Source organism: Tachypleus tridentatus, chromosome 3 (genome assembly GCF_004210375.1).
Source record: "Tachypleus tridentatus isolate NWPU-2018 chromosome 3, ASM421037v1, whole genome shotgun sequence".
Classification (NCBI taxonomy): Eukaryota; Metazoa; Arthropoda; class Merostomata; order Xiphosura; family Limulidae; genus Tachypleus; species Tachypleus tridentatus.
Genome location: NC_134827.1, coordinates 36,359,688 through 36,386,059, shown reverse-complemented (window position 1 = coordinate 36,386,059; position 26,372 = coordinate 36,359,688). Strand labels below are relative to the sequence as shown.

General features: G+C 35.6%; 1 long non-coding RNA gene across 1 annotated transcript in view; it reads right to left on the bottom strand.

Annotated features, from left to right (window-relative positions):
* Positions 1 to 23,029, bottom strand: part of LOC143246047 (uncharacterized) — a 33,597-nt gene extending 10,568 nt beyond the window's left edge. The window contains exon 1 of the long non-coding RNA XR_013025742.1: positions 22,615 to 23,029. This is a non-coding gene — a long non-coding RNA (uncharacterized LOC143246047). The remainder of the gene's footprint in view (positions 1 to 22,614) is intronic.
* Positions 23,030 to 26,372: the final 3,343 nt, after the last annotated feature.

Below are 26,372 nucleotides of genomic sequence, written 5' to 3'. Positions count from 1 at the left end.
ATAAGTGGACCACATTTTTCAGAAAACAAAAGTAAGAGATGTTTTATAAGTACACCACATTTTTTAGAAGACGAAAGTGGGAGATGTTTTATAAGTGGACCACATTTTTAGAAGACGAAATTGGGAAATGTTTTATAAGTGGACCACATTTTTAAAACGAAAGTGGAGATGTTTTATAAGTGGACCACATTTTTAGAAGACGAAAGTGAGAGATGTTTTATAAGTGGACACATTTTCAGAAAACGAAAGTAAGAGATGTTTTATAAGTGGACATTTTAAAAAGACGAAAGTGAGAGATGTTTTATAAGTAGACCACATTTTTAAAGACGAAAGTGAGAGATGTTTTATAAGTAGACCACATTTTTTAAAAGACGGAAGTGAGAGATGTTTTATAAGTGGACCACATTTTTTAAAAAACGAAAGTGGGAGATGTTTTATAAGTGGACCACATTTTTCAGAAGACGAAAGTGAGAGATGTTATATAAGTACACCACATTTTTTAGAAGACGAAAGTGAGAGATGTTTTATAAGTGGACCACATTTTTAGAAGACGAAAGTGAGAGATGTTTTATAAGTAGACCACATTTTTTAGAAGACGAAAGTGAGAGATGTTTTATAAGTAGACCACATTTTTTAGAAGACGGAAGTGAGAGATGATTTATAAGTGGACCACATTTTAGAAGACGAAAGTGAGAGATGTTTTATAAGTGGACCACATTTTTTAGAAGACGAAAGTGAGAGATGTTTTATAAGTAGACCACATTTTTTAGAAGACGGAAGTGAGAGATGATTTATAAGTGGACCACATTTTAGAAGACGAAAGTGGGAGATGTTTTATAAGTGGACCACATTTTTTAAAAAACGAAAGTGGGAGAATTTTTAGAAGACGAAAGTGAAAGATGTTTTATAAGTGGACCACATTTTTCAGAAAACGAAAGTAAGAGATGTTTTATAAGTGGACCACATTTTTAGAAGACGAGATTGGGAAATGTTTTATAAGTGGACCACATTTTTTAAAAAACGAAAGTGGGAGATGTTTTATAAGTGGACCACATTTTAGAAGACGAAAGTGAGAGATGTTTTATAAGTGGACCACATTTTTCAGAAAACGAAAGTAAGAGATGTTTTATAAGTGGACATTTTTTAAAAGACGAAAGTGAGAGATGTTTTATAAGTAGACCACATTTTTTAAAAGACGGAAGTGAGAGATGTTTTATAAGTGGACCACATTTTTAAAAAAACGAAAGTGGGAGATGTTTTATAAGTGGACCACATTTTTCAGAAGACGAAAGTGAGAGATGTTTTATAAGTACACCACATTTTTTAGAAGACGAAAGTGAGAGATGTTTTATAAGTGGACCACATTTTTAGAAGACGAAAGTGAGAGATGTTTTATAAGTGGACCACATTTTTTAAAAAACGAAAGTGGGAGATGTTTTATAAGTGGACCACATTTTTCAGAAGACGAAAGTGAGAGATGTTTTATAAGTACACCACATTTTTTAGAAGACGAAAGTGAGAGATGTTTTATAAGTGGACCACATTTTTAGAAGACGAAAGTGAGAGATGTTTTATAAGTAGACCACATTTTTTAGAAGACGAAAGTGAGAGATGTTTTATAAGTAGACCACATTTTTTAGAAGACAGAAGTGAGAGATGATTTATAAGTGGACCACATTTTAGAAGACGAAAGTGGGAGATGTTTTATAAGTGGACCACATTTTTAAAAAAAAAGAAAGTGGGAGAATTTTAGAAGACGAAAGTGAAAGATGTTTTATAAGTGGACCACATTTTTCAGAAAACGAAAGTAAGAGATGTTTTATAAGTGGACCACATTTTTTAGAAGACGGAAGTGAGAGATGTTTTATAAGTACACCACATTTTTTAGAAGACGAAAGTGAGAGATGTTTTATAAGTGGACCACATTTTTTAGAAGACGAAAGTGAGAGATGTTTTATAAGTAGACCACATATTTTAGAAGACGGAAGTGAGAGATGTTTTATAAGTGGACCACATTTTTAGAAGACGAAAGTGGGAGATGTTTATAAGTGGACCACATTTTTTAAAAAACGAAAGTGGGAGATGTTTTATAAGTGGACCACATTTTTCAGAAGACGAAAGTGGGAGATGTTTTATAAGTGGACCACATTTTTTAGAAGACGAAAGTGGGAGGTGTTTTATAAGTAGACCACATTTTTAGAAGACGAAAGTGAGAGATGTTTTATAAGTGGACCACATTTTTTAGAAGACGAAAGTGGGACATGTTTTATAAGTGGTCACATTTTTTAGAAGACGAAAGTGGGAGATGTTTTATAAGTGGATCACATTTTTTAGAAGACGAAAGTGAGAGATGTTTTATAAGTAGACCACATTTTTAGAAGACGAAAGTGAGAGATGTTTTATAAGTAGACCACATTTTTTAGAAGACGGAAGTGAGAGATGTTTTATAAGTGGACCACACTTTTCAGAAAACGAAAGTGGGAGATGTTTTATAAGTGGACCACATTTTTCAAAAGACGAAAGTGGGAGATGTTTTATAAGTAGACCACATTTTTCAGAAGACGAAAGTGGGAGATGTTTTATAAGTGGACCACATTTTTAGAAGACAAAAGTGAGAGATGTTTTATAAGTGGACCACATTTTTTAGAAGACGAAAGTGAGAGATGTTTTACAAGTGGACCACATTTTTCAGAAAACGAAAGTAAGAGATGTTTTATAAGTACACCACATTTTTTAGAAGACGAAAGTGGGAGATGTTTTATAAGTGGACCACATTTTTAGAAGACGAAAGTGAGAGATGTTTTTATAAGTGGACCACATTTTTCAGAAAACGAAAGTAAGAGATGTTTTATAAGTACACCACATTTTTCAGAAAACGAAAGTAAGAGATGTTTTATAAGTGGACATTTTTTAAAAGACGAAAGTGAGAGATGTTTTATAAGTGGACCACATTTTTTAAAAAACGAAAGTGGGAGATGTTTTATAAGTGGACCACATTTTTCAGAAGACGAAAGTGAGAGATATTTTATAAGTACACCACATTTTTTAGAAGACGAAAGTGAGAGATGTTTTATAAGTGGACCACATTTTTAGAAGACGAAAGTGAGAGATGTTTTATAAGTAGACCACATTTTTTAGAAGACGAAAGTGAGAGATGTTTTATAAGTAGACCACATTTTTTAGAAGACGGAAGTGAGAGATGTTTTATAAGTGGACCACATTTTAGAAGACGAAAGTGGGAGATGTTTTATAAGTGGACCACATTTTTTAAAAAACGAAAGTGGGAGAATTTTTAGAAGACGAAAGTGAAAGATGTTTTATAAGTGGACCACATTTTTCAGAAAACGAAAGTAAGAGATGTTTTATAAGTGGACCACATTTTTTAGAAGACGGAAGTGAGAGATGTTTTATAAGTTCACCACATTTTTTAGAAGACGAAAGTGAGAGATGTTTTATAAGTGGACCACATTTTTTAGAAGACGAAAGTGAGAGATGTTTGATAAGTAGACCACATTTTTTGAAGACGAAAGTGAGAGATATTTTATAAGTAGACCACATTTTTTAGAAGACGGAAGTGAGAGATGTTTTATAAGTGGACCACATTTTTAGAAGACGAAAGTGGGAGATGTTTATAAGTGGACCACATTTTTTAAAAAACGAAAGTGGGAGATGTTTTATAAGTGGACCACATTTTTCAGAAGACGAAAGTGGGAGATGTTTTATAAGTGGACCACATTTTTCAGAAGACGAAAGTGGGAGGTGTTTTATAAGTAGACCACATTTTTCAGAAGACAAAAGTGGGAGATGTTTTATAAGTGGACCACATTTTTCAGAAGACGAAAGTGGGAGATGTTTTATAAGTAGACCACATTTTTAGAAGACGAAAGTGAGAAATGTTTTATAAGTGGACCACATTTTTTAGAAGACGAAAGTGGGAGATGTTTTATAAGTGGTCACATTTTTTAGAAGACGAAAGTGGGAGATGTTTTATAAGTGGATCACATTTTTTAGAAGACGAAAGTGAGAGATGTTTTATAAGTGGACCACATTTTACGTCAAAAGATTTTACTCTACATCCATTTTTTTTCAGAAAATAATTCTGGTGTTGCATGCGACATGACAACATTGAATCAAAGACTTTAATCCTTTTTATTTATTTCTTTACTAAGCACATTATTTGATCTTGATCAGAAAGAAGCAAGAACAGCGAAATATTTTTATAAAAATCGTTCAAACAAATCTCTGAGGCGTTTGAGCAAAGGCCAATTACAAAGTTAAACGTGTTCACCGACAAAGAGTGAAGAGAAAGACCTAAGACTTAAAGAGATACAGAAATGTCACACCCACACAACTGATTTCTTCAGTTTTCTTAAGACGTTCGCTTTCGACTTAAGTTAAGAATCCTATCTTATTAGGCGCTTATGATGTTATAAGTGCTGCCACTAAACCCACGTACCAATCCTATCAATAAACGAGGCGTTGGTAAATAGGTTTGTTTTTCATAAACTGAGTTAACGTCGAATGAGAAGATGGTGAGGTTTGTTGGCTCTCACATTTATCCAGGAATAGAAGCTTGTTGAAGAATTAACATCCAGTATCTGAAGTTAAAATTACTGTCTGTAGGTTCAGTGTTAAATAACTATAATTGACATCCAGTAACTGAGGTTAAAATTACTGTCTGTAGGTTAAGTGTTAAATAACTATAATTGACATCCAGTAACTGAGGTTAAAATTACTGTCTGTAGGTTAAGTGTTAAATAACTATAATTAACATCCAGTAACTGAGGTTAAGATTACTGTGTGTAGGTTAACTATAACTGACATCCAGTAACTGAGGTAAAGTTGATTATCTGTAGGTTAACTATAACTGACATCCAGTATCTGAGGTCAAGTTGATTATCTGTAGGTTTACTATAACTGACATCCAGTAACTGAGGTTAAGTTGATTATCTGTAGGTTAACTATAACTGACATCCAGTAACTGAGGTTAAGTTGATTATCTGTAGGTTAACTATAACTGACATCCAGTATCTGAGGTTAAGTTGATTATCTGTAGGTTTACTATAACTGACATCCAGTAACTGAGGTTATGTTGATTATCTGTAGGTTTACTATAACTGACATCCAGTAACTGAGGTTATGTTGATTATCTGTAGGTTTACTATAACTGACATCCAGTAACTGAGGTTATGTTGATTATCTGTAGGTTTACTATAACTGACATCCAGTAACTGAGGTTAAGTTGATTATCTGTAGGTTTACTATAACTGACATCCAGTAACTGAGGTTAAGTTGATTATCTTCACTGGTTTGAAATAAAAACGATATTAGTCATTATTAAAAACCCTCGACGTCATGGACAACTCACGACATGGTGAACTGACGAGGTGACGCAGTTTCACGGACTATATAACTTATCTCGCGCATTCTACTTTACATATGTGAATAAAATCAAACAATGAACTTCCCTCTTACCGAGACTGTTTGAACTCGGGATTACTCAATCTAGCAGGTAGTTGACAAATGGTGTGAGTGTCCTAATTTAGCAACGTTTCTTTTGTTATTCGGTAGACATATTTATAAATACACAAACGACACTGAGAACCTTACCTAACTGCGAACCATCTGACGTAAACTATTACGTCAAAGAAGTTGAACCTCACTCACCTTGCTACGATGTTGGGTATAAGTTGACAACTCCGCGGGGGACAACTGAGCGACATATATTTTTTAAGAAAATAAATGTCCAGTATATCTAGAGACAAATCGTCATGTTGGTTCGATGCTGGGTTTTGATACGATCTGTTGTTGTTTACAGTTTTTATTAACCTTCTGTTTTGTTCACTTTCACAAGAAGCTTGCTGTGTTAACGAACTGGATTTAGTGGTTCCTTATATATAGTTCTACGTCTTCCTTTAAATTCTTGAATTGGTCAATTCCTGGACTAATACTTTAACAACGAAAAGTGGATTGTTTGTTTGTTTTTGAATTTCGCGCAAAGCTACACGAGGGCTATTTTGCAGTGTAATATTAGTGGAAAGGCAGCTAATCATTACCACCCACCGCCAACTCTTGGAATACACTTTTACCAACGAATAGTAGGATGGACCGTAACATAATAACGCCACCACGGCTGAAAGGGCGAGCATAACCCGCGACTCTCAGATTACAAGTCGAAAGCCTCAACCAACCTGGCCATGCCGGGCATCGAAAAGTGGTATTGAGCATAATATTATAACAGATCCCATGGCCTGAAAGGAAAATTATGACGGGTCGTGGTATTCCACCCACAATCCACAGATGGCAGGTTGACCACCACGACATACCAGATCTCCAGTATCTTGTTAAAATTAAAGAGTATCGCTCCTGTAGCCAGTACGATCTGGATAGTCTAGTGTCAAGGTCAATACGGTCTGGATAACCCAGTATCACGGTCAATATGTCTGGATAGTCCAGTGTCAAGGTCAATACGGTCTGGATAGCCCACTGTCAAGGTCAATACGATCTGGATAGCCCACTGTAAAGGCCAATAGGGTCTGGATAGCCCAGTGTCAAGGTCAATACGGTCTCGATAGCCCAGTTTGAAGGTCAATACGTAGGATAGCCTACCGTCAAGGTGTTTTGTTTTTGAAACAGTCAGGCATTGATTGATGATTCATTTGTTTTACATGAAACGGAGTTCATTTCTAAACATACAGATAACAGAGACCCCTAACTATTTAGTTCTTTCATTCTTTCTCCAACGATATGAACGAATAGCCACAAGGAACTAGTAAAACATCTCGTTAATACATACGACAGTGGGAAAATGGTTTTTCTTGTAAACACATGACTGTTTCAGTACACGTTCACAAAACAGTCTCCTCCTACATACACACGTTACTACTAACAGTCTCCTGCTACATACACATGTTACTACTAACAGTCTCCTCCTACATACACACGTTACTACTAACAGTCTCCTCCTACATACACATGTTACTACTAACAGTCTCCTCCTACATACACACGTTACTACTAACAGTCTCCTCCTACATACACACGTTACTACTAACAGTCTCCTCCTACATACACATGTTACTACTAACAGTCTCCTCCTACATACACACGTTACTACTAACAGTCTCCTCCTACATACACATGTTACTGCTAACGGTCTCCTCCTACATACACACGTTACTACTAACAGTCTCCTCCTACATACACACGTTACTACTAACAGTCTCCTCCTACATACACATGTTACTACTAACAGTCTCCTCCTACATACACACGTTACTACTAACAGTCTCCTCCTACATACACACGTTACTACTAACAGTCTCCTCCTACATACACACGTTGCTACTAACAGTCTCCTCCTACATACACACGTTACTACTAACAGTCTCCTCTTAAATACACATGTTACTACTAACAGTCTCTTCTTAAATACAAACGTTACTACTAACAGTCTCCTCTTAGATACACACGTTACTACTAACAGTCTCCTCTTAAATACACGCGTTACTACTAAAAGTCTCCTCTTAAATATACACGTTACTACTAACAGCCCTCCTCTTAAATACACACATTAGTACTAAAAGTATCCTCTTAAATACAAACGTTACTACTAAAAGTCTCTTCTTAACTACAAACGTTACTACTAAACGTCTCTTCTTAACTACAAACGTTACTACTAACAGTCTCCTCTTAAATACAAACGTTACTACTAAAAGTCTCCTCTTAAATACACACGTTACTACTAACAGTCTCCTCTTAAATACAAACGTTACTATTAAAAGTCTCCTCTTAAATACACACGTTACTACTAACAGTCTCTTCTTAAATACACACGTTACTACTAAAAGTCTCATCTTAAATACACACGTTACTACTAAAAGTCTCCTCTTAATTACACACGTTACTACTAACAGTCTCTTCTTAAATACACACGTTACTACTGAAAGTCTCCTCTTAAATACACACGTTACTACTGAAAGTCTCCTCTTAAATACACACGTTACTACTGAAAGTCTCCTCTTAGATATACCCGTTACTACTGAAAGTCTCCTCTTAAATACATACGTTACTACTAACAGTCTCTTCTTAAATACACACGTTACTACTAAAAGTCTCCTCTTAATTACACACGTTACTACTAACAGTCTCTTCTTAAATACACACGTTACTACTGAAAGTCTCCTCTTAAATACACACGTTACTACTGAAAGTCTCCTCTTAGATATACCCGTTACTACTGAAAGTCTCCTCTTAAATACATACGTTACTACTAACAGTCTCCTCTTAACTAAAAAGAAGAAACGACAGCTTCCTCTCACATCCGTAGTAACATTCTCTTCTCACGTCATAACAAGCCACCATAACTGGTACACCAGTTCTTACTACTAGCAGTCTCCTCTTAGATATAAACGTTACTACTAACAGTCTCCTCTTAACTAAAAAGAAACGACATCTTTCTCTCACATCCGTAGTAACATTCTCTTCTTACGTCATAACAAGCCACCATAACTGTTTCACCAGTTCTTAATTTTTTACCTCCTTTCACTTATAGTAAGTTCCACAAACTCGACTATTAAAACAGCTGCCACTCACTACACCTTTCTACCTTACAAAAATGTCCATATATTGTTACGATACCAAATATTAATTCCTGCCACAAACAATTATTTGAAAACCTGATACTTTCAGCAAAACATCAAATTGAGCTACATGTTTTGTACAGCGCAGGGAATCGAACCACGGATTTTAAATTTATAAGTTTGTAAACTCACTGCTTAGCTACTGTGGAACGAAACATCGTCATCTGAAACTGTTTATGTTAGGTTACATAACACTAAACTGTTACTACAGAACTAACAATTTCATAACTATAAGGCTATTTATTCCCTGAGCTTCTTCACATACATTCACAATGCAGTCAAATTAATATCTTTATTGGAATAGTATTTGTTTAATAATACAAATTAATTGTGACCGTAAACCCTGAAATCTAAAAAGTCTACTTGATTTAGGCCTAACATTAGTTAAGCCCTCTTTAGTACGGCCAAATTTCGATAAAGATATAGATTATTAACATTATAACACTACATCTTTTGCTTTGGAGTTATTGGGGCTGAACTTTACTGTATGTAATACTATCAGTAAATAAACTTACATTCTTATTCTACAATTTAAATTTACACGTTTTTTTTTTAAATTTTAATACGCCTTTAGTATGACATTGTACCAAAGTTCTACTAAAATATATTCACATCTGCCTTTTATTTACATCTGTTGAAATACGTGCATGCGCATGCGCATTTGGATAGTAAGGTGCACGCACATTTTCAAGACAGACACAGACCGAACATTATTATAATAAGTTTTTTACATAAGAATATGCACATTTTTTTCAATTTTTCATCGATCACCATTTACTAGAACCTATATCAGGATCGCTGTATTGCTGGGATATTATTAACTTCTAGTATTCTGTTATCTTTCAGCCAATAGGATATAAATGTGCTTCTACGTAAAAAAAATCTATTCAATACAAGCCTTCTGAGGCCAGCTTCGCGAAAACATTTTAGTACGAAAACAGCTTCGTGAGGCAAAACGTATGAAATGTTTCTTTCTGCGCGTGTTTCTACAGGGGTTCCACGTATTAAGTACCACCGTAAGTGTTTCCTTGATCACTCAACAGCTAAGCGGCAAGTCTAAAGATTTATAACGTTAAAAACTGGGTTTCGATACCCTTGGTGGTCAGAGCACAAGTAATCGATTGTGGCGCTTTGTGCTCAACAAACAAATAAATCATTTCTTAACTTCACAACTGCAAGAAGGTCGGTTAAGTTTGTTTGTTTGTTTATATGTTTTTTCGTATAGCAAAGCCACAAAGGGCTATCTGCTCAGCCCACCGAGGGGAATCGAACCCCTGATTTTAGCGTTGTAAATCCGGAGACATACCGCTGTACTAGCGGGGGGCGTCGGTTAAGAAACATCTATGTACGTTGTCGCGAAATTGGGCGAGTTTCTTCCTTTCATCGAATTACATTCGTTCAGTTTGTCTTTGGCCTATTGCAACCTTATTTAAAATAAATATTTAAAAACATAAAAATGGGAAGTTGGCTTTTTTTTTGGGGGGGGGGTGAGTAGGGGAAATCTAGAAAGATCTAGAAAGTGAAACGAGGCCCATGCTTATTGCAGAGATAAGTATTGAAAATAAAAAAAACCAAGAAGACTTGACGTTACGGTCTGGCTACAATAAAGCGTAACGCCCAAACTGATCCGCTAAGTAATCAGCCAATAGCGTGTTCATTCAAAATCTAACGACCCTCATTAAAGAGCGATGACGTCATAAGTCCTTAAAGTGAATGATAAATTTTCACGATTTCAGATTCACCTAAACTGGAGGAATGGGTAATAAATAGCCTCCTGACTGGTCCACAAGGATATCACATAAATCATAACGCAAGCCTGATTATAACAAATTACCTCTATGGTTATCATTACTGATCTTAGCCCTAAATCTCGAAAAGTTATCTCCAGACATCGAATGTCTACTACCCTAATGTTAAGAAACGAATCGTCATGAGTTATAATTTAATAGAAAGAGCAAAGTGTTCCAGCTTATTTTTTTCAGAGTTAAAGACATATCACTGAATATTTGGGCATTTTAAGAGTAGGCTAATATTGTGGATGCAGGTTTAGAATGTGTGTTGGCTTTTCTTATAGCAAAGCTGCCTCAGGCTATCTGCTGTGTCCACCAAGGGGAATCGAACCCCTGACTTTAGTGTTGTAAATCCGAAGAGTTACCGCTGTTCCAGTGGGGGACGTAGATTCAGAAATTTGTACGTTTATTTTAATATGCACTCTGTATTTAGTGTGTACTCTGTATTTAATGTGTACTCTGTATTTAATGTGTACTCTGTATTTAGTGTGTACTCTGTATTTAGTGTGTACTCTGTATTTAGTGTGTACTCTGTATTTAATGTGTACTCTGTATTTAGTGTGTACTCTGTATTTAATGTGTACTCTGTATTTAGTGTGTACTCTGTATTTAATGTGTACTCTGTATTTAGTGTGTACTCTGCATTTAGTGTGTACTCTGTATTTAGTGTGTACTCTGTATTTAATGTGTACTCTGCATTTAATGTGTACTCTGCATTTAGTGTGTACTCTGCATTTAATGTGTACTCTGCATTTAGTGTGTACTCTGTATTTAGTGTGTACTCTGTATTTAGTGTGTACTCTGTATTTAATGTGTACTCTGTATTTAGTGTGTACTCTGTATTTAGTGTGTACTCTGTATTTAATGTGTACTCTGCATTTAGTGTGTGTGCTCTGTATTTAGTGTGTGCACTCTGCATTTAGTGTGCACTCTGTATTTAGTGTGTACTCTGTATTTAGTGTGTTGTTACTCTGTATTTAATGTGTACTCTGTATTTAGTGTGTACTCTGTATTTAATGTGTACTCTGTATTTAGTGTGTACTCTGTATTTAATGTGTACTCTGTATTTAGTGTGTACTCTGCATTTAATGTGTACTCTGCATTTAGTGTGTACTCTGTATTTAGTGTGTACTCTGTATTTAATGTGTACTCTGCATTTAATGTGTACTCTGCATTTAGTGTGTACTCTGCATTTAATGTGTACTCTGCATTTAGTGTGTACTCTGTATTTAGTGTGTACTCTGTATTTAGTGTGTACTCTGTATTTAATGTGCACTCTGTATTTAGTGTGTTGCTCTGTATTTAGTGTGTACTCTGTATTTAATGTGTGCTCTGTATTTGGTGTGTGTGCTCTGTATTTAGTGTGTACTCTGCATTTAATGTGTACTCTGTATTTAGTGTGTACTCTGTATTTAATGTGTACTCTGTATTTAATATGCACTCTGTATTTAATGTGTACTCTGTATTTAATGTGTACTCTGTATTTAGTGTGTACTCTGTATTTAGTGTGTACTCTGTATTTAGTGTGTACTCTGCATTTAATGTGTACTCTGCATTTAGTGTGTACTCTGTATTTAGTGTGTACTCTGTATTTAGTGTGTACTCTGTATTTAATGTGTACTCTGTATTTAGTGTGTACTCTGTATTTAGTGTGTACTCTGTATTTAGTGTGTACTCTGTATTTAATGTGTACTCTGTATTTAGTGTGTGCTCTGTATTTAATGTGCACCTGTATTTAGTGTACTCTGTATTTAATGTGCACCTGTATTTAATATGCACTCTGTATTTAATGTGTGCTCTGTATTTAGTGTGTGTACTCTGTATTTAATGTGTACTCTGTATTTAGTGTGTACTCTGTATTTAATGTGCACTCTGTATTTAGTGTGTACTCTGTATTTAGTGTGCACTCTGTATTTAATGTGTGCTCTGTATTTAGTGTGTACTCTGTATTTAATGTGCACTCTGTATTTTAGTGTGTGCTCTGTATTTAGTGTGTACTCTGTATTTAATGTGTACCTGCATTTAGTGTGTACTCTGTATTTAGTGTGTGCTCTGTATTTAATGTGTACTCTGTATTTAGTGTGTACTCTGTATTTAATGTGTACTCTGTATTTAGTGTGTACTCTGTATTTAATATGCACTCTGTATTTAATGTGTACTCTGTATTTAGTGTGTACTCTGTATTTAATGTGTACTCTGTATTTAGTGTGTACTCTGTATTTAGTGTGTACTCTGTATTTAGTGTGTACTCTGTATTTAATGTGTACTCTGTATTTAGTGTGTACTCTGTATTTAATGTGTACTCTGTATTTAGTGTGTACTCTGTATTTAATGTGTACTCTGTATTTAGTGTGTACTCTGTATTTAGTGTGTACTCTGTATTTAGTGTGTACTCTGTATTTAGTGTGTACTTATTACCGTAGTTTATTAACAAAACAAATTATATATATATATTTTTTCTTATTATTAATATTTCTCCATTTTATATTTTAAAGGTTTTAAAGAAACGGTTAGGATAGTTAGATTTAACGCGTTTTAATTTCGGTTGAAACGTTCGATTTGAAGTGATAAAAACAATGTGTCACAATGTGTAACATACTGTGTCACTATATTAACAGTAAAAAACAAAAAAAACGGAGTTTTTTGGCACAATGAATAATAACATATTTACATTTCGGTAACACAGTAACTATAATTATTACGGTTACTGTTGCTTTTGGAGTAGAAAATTACACAATGGTTAATTGGTTATCTGTGCTCTGTCTGTCCATCATGGAACTCGAACCTAGGAAAGCAGAAGGTCACGCAAAGCCCAGTGAAGAGCGTAAAGCTACCTCCGGTCAGCAGTATGTAGTGTGTGTGTTTTACAGCAAAGCCACATGGGGCTATCTGCTGAGTCCACCGAGGGAAATCGAACCCCTGATTTTAGCGTTGCAAATTGCAAATCCGTAGACTTGCCGCGAGGGACGTCTTTCAGTGGTAAAAGTTAATAATTCATAATTGTTCCCACATATGAAATACATATACATGGCGTGATAACTGTGGAACCTTTTAAAATATGAATTTGATTCTTTTGGTCATTTATAATTTTTATTACAATAAAAATATTACACATAATATAGTGGCCTGGCATGGCCAAGCGTGTTAAGGCGTGCGACTCGTAATCTGAGGGTCGCGGGTTCGCATCCCCGTCGTGCCAAACATGCTCGCCCTTTCAGCCGTGGGGGCGTTATAATATGACGGTCAATCCCACTATTAGTTGGTAAAAAAGTAGCCCAAGAGTTGGCGGTGGGTGGTGATGACTAGCTGCCTTCCCTCTAGTATTACACTACTAAATTATGGACGGCTAGCACAGATAGCCAGCAGCTTTGTTTGAAATTCAAAAAAACAAACATACACATAATAGCTCATTTACTACGCAAATATGCACACGTAACTCAAGTAACCAGTGGCCTGAAAGCCAGTTTTCATACTCGCGCCATTGCTAGGCTTATTTGTTGAAAGAAATGGTGCCATAAAAACCATCTCATATATTACGATTAATATAAAACTAGATAAATTTATCTTACTGTATTTTAAGCATAAAACTTATCCACGTCTTTCCTTTATTAACTTACGTAACGTGACGTCTTTTACCGAGGACAAATATGATTCTCTCATAGATCAAAATAGATTGAGAGAAAGGAAATAATCCGAAATTTCAGGTGATATATTTACAACTCTGTGAGCTTTAGAAACTTGAAAGTAACGAATAACACGTGTTGAGGATATATGAACTTAGATCTTCAATATTTTAAAACTATTTGAGCTAAAAATAAGCCTCAACTGAATGCAAAGGCTACAGATGAGCGGTTCGTTCCCTGACAACTTATATCTACACAGGCGGGAAACGTAACAACTTCCAGTATTTGTATAATAATTATAACAGTAAACGAAATTCGAAAATTAGGGCTAGCAGTGTTATTTATTTTTTTATTTCGAAAATTAGGGCTAGCAATGTTATTTATTTTTTTATTTCGAAAATTAGGGCTAGCAGTGTTATTTATTTTTTTATTTCGAAAATTAGGGCTAGCAGTGTTATTTATTTTTTTAATGCACCACTTGATCTTAAACAAAGGTTACAAGGTACATCAAAATAATATTTTAAAATCTCGACATCTGAGTTGAAATTCTGTGACAAAAAGTACGGATATAAACCACAATTTTTCTTTTTTTTTCTTCAAAATTTGATGTCGTAAAATCCGGGCTAGAAAAAGTTACATGATACGTAACTTTACGAAAGTGACACTATGACACGTATCACACATGATGATCTACAAGTTTGTTGCTAAACCCAAACTACACAATGTACTATTTTTTACTCTGTCCACTACGGGTATCAAAACTCGATTTTCAACGCATTAAGTCCTCAGCCCCACATAATGGAGAGCTTTCTGTCTACCTCACCGAACTCTCAACTAATGGCTGCCACAACTGTTTTATGAGTAATCTATCAAAATTCCCAAGCCACCATAATATATAAAATAAAATCAATATTCTGCAGTAAATTGTGTGGTTTTCCTTACGTATTTCAACTGAATAAACAACAACTTTAGCTGTTACTCAATAGAAAGCTCATCGCGAGTTTAAAAAATGGCACAAAGAGATAGTCACATGACATTCAAATTTGTAGTTCCAATATCACGAGGCTTTCTGTTGGACCTTATAAAGGTTCTTTTGATTTCTTGACTTGTCTTCGCTTATTGTAAGGCCCGCAGTTAAGAAAATGAAAATCATACCGTAATCAACAGTCGACGCTGTAAAATAATCATTGTAGTCGTTAGCGGAACCTTCCGCTTTTCTTATTAATGAATGTTTTATAATATCACGTGTTCTTATTATTATACCTGTCATCTCGGTGGGTCAGCGGTAAGTTTACGGACTTACACCGCTAAAATCCGGGAATCAGTTATCCGCAATGGGCACAGTACACATAGCTTGTTGTGTAGCTTTTGCACTGTCTGCAGACATGTACCGTTAGATATCGGGTCTCGAAACCCGTGGTGGGCAGAGTACAGATAGTCTTTTGTGTAGTGTAGTGCTTAACTACTAAACAAAGGCCAAGCATTGCCAGATGGTTTATCATGTGATAACTGGCTTCGATTTAAACTTTAATTCTGTGTTTTGGGAAGTATGTTAAACAAATAATTTAGCTCGCTTTTAATTTCAAAAAGAACATTACACTATATCTATGGACGAGCTTTCTCTACTGTCTTAGGTTTGAAATACGCACGCGCAGGCTCTTCAAAACCATATACTTATTACGTTGTGAACACACAGTCAGACGTTTCTGCATACACAGCTACGTTTGCCTTCATTACTACTTTACATTTTCTTTACTTTGTAATAATTAACTTCGATTCATTTCATAGACGACTATAAACACCTTTTACCCACGTTTTCCTTCACTACGTGTTTAATTCTTCGTTTTTGTGAGTTTCTTTGTAAAACAAAGTTGTAAAACAGCGTGAAACACTCAACGTTCATAACTGCTTCGTACTCTATGCACTGTTATAAGTACCATTACTGTACTGTTACCATTACTCGTAGTTTTATTGAATAGTTACATTTCCGCAAGTTTGTCTGTCTTGACATCACTTGACCTCCGAAATCTAAAGAAACATTACATTAACATAAGTCGTCATATTGATGTCACGAGTTAGCGTTATGGTGATACAAGTCACGTCATACACATGTCACGTGGAAACATTATATGTCACGTCAAATTGATGTCACTAGGCAACCTTGTTATAATACACATCATGTTAAACTGGTGTTGGTGGGGCGATGTTATACTTATTGATAGATGTCACTAACAAACGTTATCAATCTAAACTATTATTTAACAAACGTTTCCCTGCGTGTGTGTCGTCACATAACTAGCAAACTGCTGAACATATTGTCACCAAATCTAGCACAGACCTTCACGGTGCCCTGGGAAATGACATGATGCATAGCATACCCTGTTGCTGCTATGTTTTCATCGTGAGTTGAATGGGTAAGTCAGCCAGTACCGATAAAGAAATAAGCGACTGATATTTAAATTACTGTACTTAAAACATCTGGTTACTAGCTTACGACGGCCCGGCATGGCCAAGCGTGTTAATGCGTGCGACTCGTAATCTGAGGGTCACGGGTTCGCATCCCCGTCGCGCCAAACATGCTCGCCCTTTCAGCCGTGGGGGCATTATAATGTGACGGTCAATCCCACTATTCGTTGGTAAAAGATTAGCCCAAGAGTTGGCGGTGGGTGGTGATGATTAGCTGCCTTCCCTCTAGTCTTACACTGCTAAATTAGGGACGGCTAGCACAGATAGCCCTCGAGTAGCTTTGTGCGAAATTCAAAAAACAAACAAAACTAGCTTATGTACAGTGCGTGGACGTCATAAAGCGAAGTCCATTGGAAGATCAATCCGTTTTTAATATGATTTCTATAATTTCACTGCGCATCAGTGAACTCGTTAAATTTAACCAATTCAAATAAAACTTGCGCTTTTTTTGCAATATTGCAAAAAAAATGTTCGTTTTTGTCCACCGACATGGAGCAACTAAAAAAAAAACAAACTTTATTTTCGAACAAATATCAAATAACTAGTTAAACGTCCCCCGCTGGGACAGTGGTGAGTCTCTGCGGACCTACAAAGGTTTTACTTCTCCTCGGTGGACACAGCAGATATCCCGATGTGGCTTTGCTGTAAGAAAACACACAAACTGCACAAATTCATTACACGTTTTCAAACTGGTTACTTTATTTCAGTTGAAAGTGGATTACTAGTTTGTAAGGAAGGATAAGGACAGATTACTTTATTTCAGTTGAAAGTGGATTACTAGTTTGTAAGGAAGGATAAGGACAGATTACTTTATTTAAGTTGAAAGTGGATTACTAGTTTGTAAGGAAGGATAAGGACAGATTACTTTATTTAAGTTGAAAGTGGATTACTAGTTTGTAAGGAAGGATAAGGACAGATTACTTTATTTAAGTTGAAAGTGGATTACTAGTTTGTAAGGAAGGATAAGGACAGATTACTTTATTTAAGTTGAAAGTGGATTACTAGTTTGTAAGGAAGGATAAGGACAGATTACTTTATTTAAGTTGAAAGTGGATTACTAGTTTGTAAGGAAGGATAAGGACAGATTACTTTATTTAAGTTGAAAGTGGATTACTAGTTTGTAAGGAAGGATAAGGACAGATTACTTTATTTAAGTTGAAAGTGGATTACTAGTTTGTAAGGAAGGATAAGGACAGATTACTTTATTTAAGTTGAAAGTGGATTACTAGTTTGTAAGGAAGGATAAGGACAGATTACTTTATTTAAGTTGAAAGTGGATTACTAGTTTGTAAGGAAGGATAAGGACAGATTACTTTATTTAAGTTGAAAGTGGATTACTAGTTTGTAAGGAAGGATAAGGACAGATTACTTTATTTAAGTTGAAAGTGGATTACTAGTTTGTAAGGAAGGATAAGGACAGATTACTTTATTTAAGTTGAAAGTGGATTACTAGTTTGTAAGGAAGGATAAGGACAGATTACTTTATTTAAGTTGAAAGTGGATTACTAGTTTGTAAGGAAGGATAAGGACAGATTACTTTATTTAAGTTGAAAGTGGATTACTAGTTTGTAAGGAAGGATAAGGACAGATTACTTTATTTAAGTTGAAAGTGGATTACTAGTTTGTAAGGAAGGATAAGGACAGATTACTTTATTTAAGTTGAAAGTGGATTACTAGTTTGTAAGGAAGGATAAGGACAGATTACTTTATTTAAGTTGAAAGTGGATTACTAGTTTGTAAGGAAGGATAAGGACAGATTACTTTATTTAAGTTGAAAGTGGATTACTAGTTTGTAAGGAAGGATAAGGACAGATTACTTTATTTAAGTTGAAAGTGGATTACTAGTTTGTAAGGAAGGATAAGGACAGATTACTTTATTTAAGTTGAAAGTGGATTACTAGTTTGTAAGGAAGGATAAGGACAGATTACTTTATTTAAGTTGAAAGTGGATTACTAGTTTGTAAGGAAGGATAAGGACAGATTACTTTATTTAAGTTGAAAGTGGATTACTAGTTTGTAAGGAAGGATAAGGACAGATTACTTTATTTAAGTTGAAAGTGGATTACTAGTTTGTAAGGAAGGATAAGGACAGATTACTTTATTTAAGTTGAAAGTGGATTACTAGTTTGTAAGGAAGGATAAGGACAGATTACTTTATTTAAGTTGAAAGTGGATTACTAGTTTGTAAGGAAGGATAAGGACAGATTACTTTATTTAAGTTGAAAGTGGATTACTAGTTTGTAAGGAAGGATAAGGACAGATTACTTTATTTAAGTTGAAAGTGGATTACTAGTTTGTAAGGAAGGATAAGGACACACGCTGAAACTCGTTTTCCACATGTGGGTCTGAGAAACACCAAACATGTTCGCCCTTTCAGCCGTGGGGGCGTTATAATGTGACGGTCAATCCCACTATTCGCGGGTAAAAGAATAGCCCAAGAGTTGGCGGCGGGTGGTGATGACTAGCTGTCTTCCCCCTAGTCTTACACTGCTAAGTTAAGGGCAGCGTTAGCGCAGATAGTCCTCGTGTAGCTTTGTGCGAAATTCAAACCAAAAACGTTGACTTAACAATATAGTACGGCTGCCCTTATCGGCAATCCTTAAACATATCCGCCCTTGCAGAAACATTTATCTCTCGCTACTCAGTAATAGCCTCTTGAGGATCAAACTCTAAATATGCTACCAGCATTTAATGCAATCGAAATTTTTGCATTTGCGGTTTCTTCTCGGGTGTTCGTGTCACGTGCACATAGTTTATACCCTGTAACACGAGAGTGATCTTTCAAGCTGCATACTGTGTGGCGAGAATGTCACGTTCATAGTAATAACTCTGCAGAAGCACATCATGGTAAGACACAAGAACTGACAGAGTTGTCGAGTTAAACGATCAGAGTCTATAGAAATGTATCAAACTTTGCTCTGTAAGGGGTCACTACTCTGCACAGTCGTAGAGAAGTTAAATTATTTTCCAGAAATATTTGCAAAACAATACGTTCACCAGTTTGCAAAAAGGTTAATTATTATGCGACAACTACATCTCTAAGGAATTATATCGCAATAATATAATCATTATGTGTGTTGAAAAAATTGATACTGATAAAGTTAAGTAAACAATGAGAAATGATAGTACCTTATTTTCCAATCAATTATTTCTTCTTTACTTTGGAGAGCAGTCACCTTCCCACAACTGTCTGTAGGAAGTTAAGATGTAAAACGTTGTGGACATGAGCACCCACATCTCACTCTCGTAATTTCTATATCTATTACTGCTCTTTTATTTCTTATGTGAGACGGGCAAATGGAGGTTAAGACTGATAGACGGTGTGATAGACGCAATGTGGGTCCTACTTCACCACTCACCTCCACAACCTAGGGTACATTATATATCCGACATTATACAGGGTGTTCAGAAAGTCACTGTGCAGTTTTGTAATCATATACATATATAAGTGCAGAGTAACTTTTCGAACACCCCGTAGTTTATACCCTGGAATCGTTTTAATTAGCCCAGCGTTTTTTGTTTATTGGTTTTTAATTTATTTTTGTTTCGGCTTGTTTTTAGGTTATAACAAACTAATATAATATAATATAATTATAAACCTCTATAATTAGAGGTTTCAGTTTCCTGTTTTTAACGTACTTCTTCCTTTTGATTTTGTTTACTTAACTTTATCAGTATTAATTTTCTCTATCGAGGTCATGTGCTAGGCCTATTTGTTGAAACAAATGGTGCCATAAAAATCATTTCATGTATTAAAATTAATACAACTAGATATAATTTATCTTACTGTATTTTAAGCATAAAACTTATGCACGTCTTCCTTTTACTAACTTAGGTAACAGAAAAGCTTTCAAAATTCAGTAACAGTTTTCATTTAGGGACAACATGCCCAAACGAAAAAGCTTTAATATTATAACAACAGCTCGCTTCTCTGTAAATTTATCAGCAAAAGTATGTTGCCCCTTCCCCCCTAAATATTGTTAATCCCCACAAGGGAATTTGTATTTAGTGGGAGAGTAAACTTTCCCTCCCCCCCTTCTAGTTTGTATGTTTATGAAAATCCTGCTACAGCAACAGCTTTGTGTGTTTTTATTTTATCTTTCAGTTACACATAACCACTGCTGACTAAACTACAAGGTAAAATGTTTCTCATTCCAAGACTGCACGAAAAAATTCACTCAAGTAAATCCAGACACGGAATGATATATTTATCAACAAGTATATAAAGTCGACGAAACTTTTACTGACGTAGCCTAAGACAACACTCCATGGGTCCGATACAAGGAGAGAAATGAACTACACTCAATGTGTTTTATGCCCGATATAAAAACAAAAATTCAGGTCTACTATTAAGGTTTACTGCTTTATATAAACTAATTATTCCACAAAGAAAACTTATTTCTATACACTCTCATACAAGTTCGTCTATTCTACAAACAGATATTTTTTATCAAACAAATTTTAAAATATTATGAGATGTTTCGAAGTTCACCAAACAGTACAACTACCACATATCAGATGTTGTCACTAGATGGCGCTAGCCAGATAATATCCAACATCTCTGGTTTATCATTAACGGTTATGATAACTTCACGAGTGACAGCAGTTGGTTATCTTCTACAAATATTGTTAAACACCCGAAACACAGGTTCTCAAGATTCAAACTCAAATAAATTTAAAACGGTATAGAAGGATTTATCACGTACGACAACAAATAACAGTTACTATTTCGATCAAAGTTCGTAATTGGTAAAGGGGAGTGAAAAATTGTATAAGGTATTTTTATATACTTATCGGGCTTGCTGACTAATATCATAGAGCACATAAAGATGTGTTAGAGACTGCTGCACCAGATTAAAACCAACCAATGAGATACACAGAGATGTGTGGTGTGTTACAAGCACAAACAGCATTACACCAAAGTTTCCGGTGCACAACTTGAACCATTTACCCAGTTACACCCAACTGGTTGTTATAACTCAATACTGACATAATTATAGTTATTACTGAAAATTTAGATGTCTTCTTTTTTTAAAGAGAGTTTTAGACAGTTCAATGGTTTTTCATATGGTATGCTTCTGTCTACTGTCTAAAACACTGTGTTCATCTGAGTTCTGTCTCCAAAGCTACACAAAAGCAAAAGCAGTCCTTGTGAAAGGAGTCAATGTCCTGTCACACCAAAAGTTCCGTCACATCAAGCTGTCAAAGGTCAGGTTTGAAACCCTAATTTCCCACCATTGTTAATGAAACATGGGTTTACGAAACGTCCGTTAGCTATATAAATGTTTCCTCTCACACGATTAACAGATGATTTCCGAACGTCAGAGCCTCGAGTTCTTGGAGGTCAGAGAGATATTGTGTTTGCTGGCTGCTATTGTATTGTTTAAAGTAAAATTATGTTTATCAGATTAAGTTCCTATATATATATATATATATATGTCATGTTGTGATTAGTAATAAAACAATAATATACTTAAGTTCATGCAAGTATTAAAAACACAAACAAATAAAAACGTATTTACAATGTATCGTAAATATTACTAAAAAAAAGTCCACTACTTTCCGTTATACTAAAAAACATATGTAGTTAGAACACGAACTACAACCTAGCACGAGACAAAACTTGGAAAGTTTTAATCTCAAGAAACTTAACACACACAGCTTTTAATACTTAACTTAACTTTGATTTTAACCATCCTAATATTCTATAACCCAACTTAAATTCAAATAAGTTTATGAACAGGATTTTTACTAATTGATCGATCAATTCCCAGACAGTCGCCATTTTGAACAAGAACAGCAGTGCTGACACCTGACGGATAGAACGTCATGGTAAATTGGGAATTAATCCTGCCATTTCTTGTGTGAAATCTATTTATAACAATAATATCCCCAAATATCTGTAAAACGTTAAACTGTGGTATTTTTACTCTTATATTTTAGTAGCTAAATATCAAAACTAAAGCAAAAACATGTCAGTATTAGAAGTCGGAACTGTACCTTATTAAAAATGTGCTGCTATATTTCTTGGAAGAATTCGTCCCATAATGAGCACTGACTTTAGTAACAGATACATACACACAAATTACTTACTTCGTTCTCACGGAAAATATGCCATATGGTTCATATTATTGCAAGATATATATAGTTGTGGAATATGTTGTCATCTCGTGCATGTCCAGGACACATGCCTACCAGGAAAGAAAAAACAAAACAAAAAAAAACCAACAAAACACACACACATACTAAAATTTCGTGACAGGGATTTAGTGCTTACAGGAAATAAATTTTCCTTCACTGGGGTGTTCAGGGACATCAGTATCCCCTTCCCCACGCTCGTGATAATTAAATTGTTAACATTCATAAATTATTTAAAACTCTAGTTAAACAGTTTGTTTGTTTTTGAATTTCGCACAAAGCTACTCGAGGGCTATCTGTGCTAGCCGTCCCTAATTTAGCAGTGTAAGACTAGAGAGAAGACAGCTAGTCATCACCACCCACCGCCAACTCTTGGGCTACTCTTTTACCAACGAATAATAGGATTGTCCGTAACATTATAACGCCCCCACGGCTGAAAGGGCGAGCATGTTTGGCGCGACTGGAATGCGAACCCGCGACCCTCAGATTACGAGTCGCACGCCTTAACACGCTTGGCCATGCCGGGCCGCCTAGTTAAACAGATTGGTCAATGTTTTCCTATGGCGAATGTGGGGTCTTGAGGCTGATGAATTTAAATGTGAACAGATAAGGGATGCACCTATCAATAAACACACGTCACTGTGTGTGCTCCCCGCTAATACAGCCGTAAGTCTATGGATTTACAACGCTAAAATCAGGGGTTTGATTCCCCTCGGTGGGCTCAGTAGATAGCACATGTGGTTTTGCTATAAGAAGACACACACACACTGTATGCATGCGTGATGTACTGACGTGTGAGTCCACATGTTGCTGCCAAAACAGTATGAATGTTCTTTATTTGATATTTCCTCTTGTCTATATATCTCAGAACATTCCAATACGAATTTCATGAGTAATTCAGGCCTGTTTTCATGGGTTACAATACTAATAACTGGTAAGGACTTGGAAATGTTCCGAGAACAAAATACATGGACATCTTTTAGAATAACTTAGTTGGAAAGTTACAAGTGTGTTACTTATTCAGTTTAATGTAACTGTTACGCTGTACAGACAGTAGAGAAACAGTTAGTGTAACCAAGATACTGTACAGACAGTAGAGAAACAGTTAGTGTAACTAAGATACTGTACAGACAGTAGAGAAACAGTTAGTGTAACTAAGATAAAGTACAGACAGTAGAGAAACAGTTAGTGTAACCAAGATACTGTACAGACAGTAGAGAAACAGTTAGTGTAACCAAGATACTGTACAGACAGTAGAGAAACAGTTAGTGTAACCAAGATACTGTACAGACAGTAGAGAAACAGTTAGTGTAACCAAGATACTGTACAGACAGTAGAGAAACAGTTAGTGTAACCAAGATAAAGTACAGACAGTAGAGAAACAGTTAGTGTAACTAAGATAAAGTACAGACAGTAGAGAAACAGTTAGTGTAACCAAGATACTGTACAGACAGTAGAGAAACAGTTAGTGTAACCAAGATACTGTACAGACAGTAGAGAAACAGTTAGTGTAACAAGATACTGTACAGACAGTAGAGAAACAGTTAGTGTAACCAAGATACTGTACAGACAGTAGAGAAACAGTTAGTGTAACCAAGATACTGTACAGACAGTAGAGAAACAGTTAGTGTAACCAAGATAAAGTACAGACAGTAGAGAAACAGTTAGTGTAACCAAGATAAAGTACAGACAGTAGAGAAACAGTTAGTGTAACCAAGATACTGTACAGACAGTAGAGAAACAGTTAGTGTAACCAAGATACTGTACAAACAGTAGAGAAACAGATAGTGTAACCAAGATACTGTACAGATATGCACAGACAACAGAGAAACATTTAGTGTAACCATAACACTGTACAGATTGGTATAAACAGTAGAGAAACAGTTAGTGTAACCAAGATACTGTACAGATATGCACAGACAACAGAGAAACATTTAGTGTAACCATAACACTGTACAGATTGGTATAAACAGTAGAGAAACAGTTAGTGTAACCATGACACTGTACAGATATGCACAGACAACAGAGAAACATTTAGTGTAGCCATAACACTGTACAGATTGGTATAAACAACAGAGAAACATTTAGTGTAACCATGACACTGTACAGATATGCACAGACAACAGAGAAACATTTGGTGTAACCATGGCTCTGTTTTTGATGGATCAACGACAAGTAGATTTGTTTTATCTATGTATCCCTCTCGTGTTCTCCAAATTTTACATTAAAAGATATTTGAGATATATAAAAATGTAGTTAAAGGCCAGGTTCTTGAGTTAGAAATATGCGTACAAATCTCGGGAAATTTTACTGCATGAAACTATAATTGCACAGATCATGTTTCGAGCCAAGCTGTCGTTAAACAACGGCTGAATTGCACGTGCAGTTCTTCTTAGCCAATTGTCTCTAAGTAACCTAAACAACTGAACAATAGTACGGAAATAAGCCATCTCATCCTAATAAAGGAACGAGTTTATTAAATCTTTGTTCGATGTAACTTAATTCGCTATGTATATCACTTGTTTTGTTGTTATTGTTTTATTAACCACTGATAGTGTTTATGAATGACTGAAAAGATTGTAATTGTAAATGAGACTCGTGGACGTTTACTACACGTTATCTCAGGTTCTGACAATAAAGTGTATTCATACACCAGTCTCGTAAGAATACCTACATTAGTTCTGTAGTGCATGTCGAAAATGAGGTCCAACGTATTCGAAACCTCCAAAAAATAAAAAAAGTACACTTTGCCCCGAGCACAACACATGCGAGTTCGATCAGAAAGGTCAACCAGAATCCTTCGTTCGTAGAGAAAAGCACGTCTGCAGTTGTATTTACTCAAAACCATAAAGTAACGTTTTCTTATTTACCCCACGGACGGCGAGGAACGGGGTCAGCTATAAGCACGTGTTCTCGTCTGTTCGAGATCTTTCACGAGAGTGATATCCACTCGGTATTCTTGGCGTCGTGATTAAAGAAAAAAACAAGAAGCCTTAAAAGCAGACAGGCAGTAGATTTAGGCCTAACGTGCTAGCTAATTTCGCTTTTATAAACGTCAGACTTTCGATCCCACTGTAATGAACGTTTGTACACGAAAAATCGGATTGACAAACGACAGGAACCAAGAATAGGAATGTAAACAAACAATAACAAGAAACAAAAATACATAGCTCTACGAAAGCACTTTTAAGTTCAGACTACGGCGAAAATAAAACCTTCGACTCACTTGTCTCTCTAGACTCGACATCATGCATTCTTTAACCACATGCTACAATTATGTTTCTCTATACAACACACGCCAGTGACGAACGTGGTTATCCTTCAAACTTCGGTAGGCAGTTTTATCAATGAATAAAGTGCTGGTGTTTCATACTTCAACCAACAGCCAAACTGATTACAAGTGGGACGCACTAAGAAGTGGGTGTGGCTGTTTTAATTTCGTGAAACCGACAGACTACATGTTCACATTCGATCGTATCTTAAATACTGTTGTGTGCGTGCGTGTGTGTGTGTGTGACCGAGTCACGTAATGCCCCTACTTTACAACAAAGCCTAATTATCAGTCACACAAAAAATAACGGTTGACAGCTTTTATTTCTGTATCTTTGAGTGATAATGTTACGTTAAAGTATACTATTTTGTCGAATAGGAAATGAATGTACCAAACCTTGAAGTCGGTGAAAGACGGCTGTGTGTCACTATGCAGTATCTAA